A 5,833-nucleotide genomic window follows, 5' to 3' on the forward strand; every position below is an offset into this window, starting at 1 on the left:
AAATATGAATCCAAGGTTGTCTGCAGTTTATCACAGGCATCTGTGATTTTTTGACCAGATTATAAGTGGGTTAAGTCCTGTCTCATGCTCAAGTCAAGGTATTTGTTATTTATTTCAGTAGACTTAATACTCTGAATGTCTAATTTATATGTTTACATCATTTCTAAAATAGACACAAAATTTTGATGATGTTTAAATTTTCTTGTTTTATATTGAATTTGCTACAAGGTTTAGGGTCTCCTTGTCACCCAAAAGAACAACTTTTCTGTAAGAAGTAGAACAGATTCATATTTCCTGGAAATAGTGTCCAGTTTCTATTTGAAAAGTTAGTTTATTTTGCTATATTCAGAAATGAGAAAACAAATTTGCCAGAAGTTTTCTCTTCTGATCGATTACAAGTTTATTGATCCTTGTTGCATTGTCTTTTTACCTTACAAATGTTTTAATACATGAAGACTCACAAATTCTGCATCGCTTTATGAAATGCTGCTGAAAACACATGGCTTAACATTGCAAAAACATACAAAATTAAGATCATTAATAGCAGCATGCTTTATATTAAATCAAATCCACAAGACATATTTCCCACTGAAGTGTACTTTTTAAAAAGAAATTACTTATGAAATTCAACCTAAACATAAAAGTAGTTAGACTGAGAGGCGTGCCTTCATTAGGATAGCACAGAAATTCTATATACTGTGGCATTGTGTTCTTTTCCCTGATCCTAGGCAGCTCTGGGGAGCCCGGCTAAGGGTGCTGTTTCTCGGCCAGACCGGGTGCCGTATGGCCTGGGCACTGTGGCATTCAGCACACCAGGGTGGGGCTGGCCAGGCTCTGTAACCAGCGCTGGGACGAGGCAAAGAGGCGAAGGAATGTCCACCCTGTCCTGCGTGGCTGGAGAGCTTTTATTGTCTGCCCCCAGCGCCCGCATGGACAGAAATGGCAGCGAACAAAGGAACACATGGGGCTTTATAGGGGGCGGGCAGACAGGGGCGGAAGCCCCCTCACCCAATGGGGACAGGCAACGGGGGAGTGACGTAGACTGTGGCAACCAATAGGGACACGACAGGGGTATGTACAGAATTCCGGGACGAAAAGGAACACAGGGATGGGGTGACAGACATAGAACTCTCAGGAGTGAACAGGGGGGTAGTTACAGGACTGGCATGGGGATGCTCCAATGGTAAGTGTCCCGGAGTGGACCACCATGGGGGGAACATGGGGGTTGCACAGGGGTACACAGAACCGGCTAGCTAACATTTATCAGAACCCCTAATCTGAACCCAAACTTGGGATGCAACAATATACGAACAAATAGAACTGTAATTAGTAAGGAAAGAATGTCAAACTTGCTGGGCTTCCATCTAGTAACTGCTCCTCCAGGAGTGGATTCTGTTGAGATGGATTTGGAAGGTTTTCTAGCATTCTCTAAAGAGATCAAAATTCATGGATTAGTTAAACAACCAAGTCAAAAGCTGATCATATAACCTGTCAAACCCTTTGTCTGAGAAGATAGTAAAGCTCTGATAGTAATTCATTTTTAGAGGAAGCTTAGACTCCCCCAGCCCTTTAACTGGAAAGTGATAACACAATAAGAGCTTACATTGCCCCACCTGCACTTCCATATTTAGGCAGCATGGAATAAGGTCAGATTTGTTCATACAGGTGGACCATATACTTTTGCATTCTAACCATGAAAAGCCTGGCAGCCTTAAGAACTAAATCAAGACACACAAATAATGTTTCTGTGTAAGCTGTAATCAAAGGCTGAAAACCCCTAGCTGAGATCTAAGCAAAGAAACATATGTTCAGATTGTTGCTCTTAAGAGGATTTTCATGAAACAATATGATAACATTTGGTATAAGGAGTATCAGAATTACTGTGCTGCAGTCCATACCAATCCTTTTAAATGTCTTAGGTGTTTGCCTACTCCTCAGTCTGATGCAGGTTAAATTGCATGTGGAAGCCATCCTACCCAGTTTAATAATAGTTAACAGAAATTGCAGCTTCAGAGAATGATCCAGATCACCTAATACACATGTCCAAATTTCCTACAATAGTTTTTGGAAATTTTAAAGCACATATGAAAATCAGCATAAAGCAAAGCTGCTTTCCCAATAGAGGTATTTCTTTTGCCTGACTACAGGCACTTCTACATGATGATATTGCTTCCACTTCAGTTAAGCCTCTGCTTCTGTCAGAGAGCTGAAATATTCAATATAGGTGCCTCTTTCTCATTCTCATAACTGCAGCCCATCAGAGGACTGTACTATTTTTTTCAATGTGGTGAATATATCTGGAACCACACCTAGAGAGAAAAACATTCCCCATTTATAAGCCATTGCCCAAAATACCAAGGAACAACAAAATTTCAATAAGAACATTCTCTCCTCTTAGCACTAGGCTACCAAATATCAATGTATATTTACTATAGTGACGTAATCCCGCTTCAAGAAGGGGTCACCTGCTATACCTTATGGCCTACTAATCAGGACACTCCCCAGCATTTTGGGGATGAGGATTCAATACCCTGCTCAGACTAAATCAAGTCAAAGGTTATCTAATTCCTTTATTACTGTTCAGACTTCTTAATTATTACACACCCTTTCCATAAAACAGTAGAACATTTCCATAAAACATTTTAGAACATTGTCAGAGTTCAGTTACTTGTATACCTATTCCTGGATCACAATTCATTTGTTGGCAATGTTTAAAGGCCATCCCTCAAGAACTTTTAAGCAGTCACACTGATTGCCTTTAAGCATCCGAGAGATATTCCATCTTTGTAGGGAAGTATCTGATGAAAGTTGTCGTATAAAGAATGAAGCAGTCTTTAAAAACTGTTGACTATAGCTGAAATGGAAATCACATGACTGTGTACTCCATCTCTACTTAAACCAACTAGATACCATCTACAGCTGTTTTGCATTCCAGTGGCTTTCACAATTTGAGAGGTTTGTGGATTTTTTCCCTGTGAAACATCTGGCCTTTGAATATATATTATTATTCCTCTTTGGAAAAGAACTATTAAAATGCAAGATATATTTATCCACAGGAAAAATATATCCAAACTAGTAACAAACAGTACACATCTGTCAAATCTGTATGCTGCTGTCCCACACTATCTTGCTAGATAGCTAAATCTGGTTATGTAAGTATCTTCTGTGATTCCTGGACCTTCCTGAGTAGAAGTCTATCAAATTTAAATTTAATAGTTTCTTGAACATTTAAATTTTAAGAAAATGTTTAAATATTAGTTAGTGGGTCATTGGGACTTGTCCTTTCATTTCAGACTTCTATCATGTCTTGATAATTGACTACACACTTGTTTATACAGGTTCTTCTTCCTGTGTTTTGACATTTTCTAACCCACTACTAAACCTGCAAGTGATTCAGGAAAACATATCAATTCTCCTGTCACTTTTTTTCTGTGCTGACGTTATTTTGGCATTTCCTTTTCCATAGTCCCTTGCCAGAGTGTTCAGTCAGTCTATGGCCTTTACTTGTACCCCTGACCACTGCACCTTCATTTAAGTGCTGGCAAATCAAGGACAAACAAGAAAAAGTTTTTCAATTCAGATTTTTTTTATTAATATTGTCTTTGTAACTGCAAAGAGTTTGAGAAACATATATCTATAGTTCACATTTTTATAAATTCATTCAACCACTAAATAATCTAAGTTCTTATCAGGTAACTGGCAAAAGTACTATCTTGAAACACTTCAAGAATGAAAGACTAAGTAAAAGATTGTACAAGGTTAATTCATCACATAAAAGAACAAAAAATATTATCGATCATATTTCTGGACCACATTTCATCAGTTTCCTCAATTCTGAGGGAATGAGAGCTTTAGTGAACTAAAACATTCCAGTAATGCTAAACAAAGATCTAAAAAAAAAAAAAGAAAAAAAAAGGAAAAAAGTATTTTTAAGTTTCTTTAAGGAATTCACTTGCATTCTTTTTGGCCTGTAAAGTGCTTCATACTTTGTACAATATCTGGCAAAAAATTCAGAGCACCAGATTCTCTTACTAATAAGGAAAGCAATGATAAAAATTCCTGAAGGAGCATTTTCTATTGTGCAAACTCTGACCAAGAAGTGTCAGGACTGAAAACACCATGGGCTATGCCAACCTGATGATCTGCAGAGATAAATAACTGCAGAGTCCACAGCTTTGGCTAGCCTGGGGACAATGTCATGCATATTGCATCCAGGACTTAAGCTACCAGCTTCCTTTTGAACTGGGCTATCAGGGAGAACTCCAACACAATCAGAACCAAAGCAGAAATCCCTGTGTGATCATTACGTGGTCTAGACATGCCTCTAATGGTCAGCAGCACTGAAGTTTCAACTTAGATAATTTTGTTTTGTTTTGTTTTTTGGGCTTCAGGCAGGAATCATTTTAATTTTTTTGTGTGCTTCATAACAGACCCTCTGCAATAGTATCAGGGATAATGATTTTAGACTGAAAGGGGGTCAATTTAGATTACATATAAGAAAGAAACTTTTTAACAATTAAAAACAGAGTGGTGAAACACTGGAACAGGTTGTCCAGAGAGGTGGTAGATTTTCCATCCCCAGAAACATTCAAGGTCAAGGTTGAATGGGGCAAGATGTGATTTCAAATTAGACACATATTTCATAGCTTGACATAAAAACACTCACATATCTTTTAAAAGACGAAGTCCCAGATTCCTATGCCTGTGTGTTTTTCTCTTTTGCTGAGATACCTATTGGTTTTAAATTTCATATTTCCTTCTTCCCTTTCCTACTAAATGATTCATAGTTTTCTCAGTGATATTCCTATCATTTTTCTGCTGAACTGCAGCTAAATACTGACTGGTTTCAAACAGAGGTATCTAAGTCTACAGGTATTAGTAGTAATGCACTACGGCAATTGCAATTTTCACACGGAGATCTTAAACTGATTTTAGGAACACAGAGATATCTAGGATGAATAAAGAACGAGCATTTGATGAAGACTTACTCCTCCCTTCATGAGTGTTTCAAAGAGCCTCCTAGCTCACTTCAGGAGCCTTTGGGAATCTCCTCCACCAGATTCTAGATAAAATCTATTTTTATACTTGATTTGCTAAAATCAGTCTCTGAAATACTTAATACAGAATTCAGCATTTCATATCACATAATATTGATTACAGAACATTGTAATATAATGTAATATAATTAAAATTAAATCATACCACATAATATAGCTTTTGCTTGAAAATTCCTTTATAGGTCTGAAGGTACTATGTGGGTAATAAAAAATATCCTCTGATTTCTAGGTAAAAAGTATTCTAGCTGGTAGCTGTCGGTGCAGAATATAAACTATCACTTCACAGAATCAGCAAATGGTTGAGGTTAGAAAGGAACTCTGGAGATCATCTGGTCCAAACCCCCATCACCTGCTCCAGTTGTATCCATCTGGATGGCAGTGACCAAGAGTCATCCTTGCACAAAGGTGTTTGTATGGAGCCGGTTCACCTTCACTCCCTAGAACTGGGCTGAGATTTTTTGAGAAGTGAATCCATCCCAATTAAAAGACCTCAGAGAACCACCTGCTTCGTGATAACTTCCTTCAAGTCAATGCCTGGTGTCCACAGGCACTAAATAACTAAAAAAAAACTAAATCACTTCAGTCGTGTTTGCATCAATGAGATTATTAAAAACATGTATACAAATATATAAACATACAACCACATACAAATAAATGCATTTGAAGACTGTGTGTGTGTTTTTAGATTACTAATGTGTATGCAGCATTAATGATTGTTTCTTTCATGTTAAACATCAGTGGTTTCCCTGAAAATGAGCCTCACAAGAAGATGAAAC

At 37.6% G+C, this 5,833-nt stretch overlaps 1 long non-coding RNA gene across 1 annotated transcript; it reads left to right on the plus strand.

The window, feature by feature from the left end:
- Positions 1-1,117: 1,117 nt before the first annotated feature.
- On the plus strand, positions 1,118-5,555 carry LOC128804366 (uncharacterized). Its single transcript, XR_008436036.1, has 2 exons — positions 1,118-1,183; positions 5,287-5,555. It is a non-coding gene; the product is annotated as an uncharacterized LOC128804366 (long non-coding RNA).
- Positions 5,556-5,833: the final 278 nt, after the last annotated feature.

The sequence above is a fragment of the Vidua macroura genome, chromosome 2, assembly GCF_024509145.1.
Source record: "Vidua macroura isolate BioBank_ID:100142 chromosome 2, ASM2450914v1, whole genome shotgun sequence".
Lineage (NCBI taxonomy): Eukaryota > Metazoa > Chordata > Aves > Passeriformes > Viduidae > Vidua > Vidua macroura.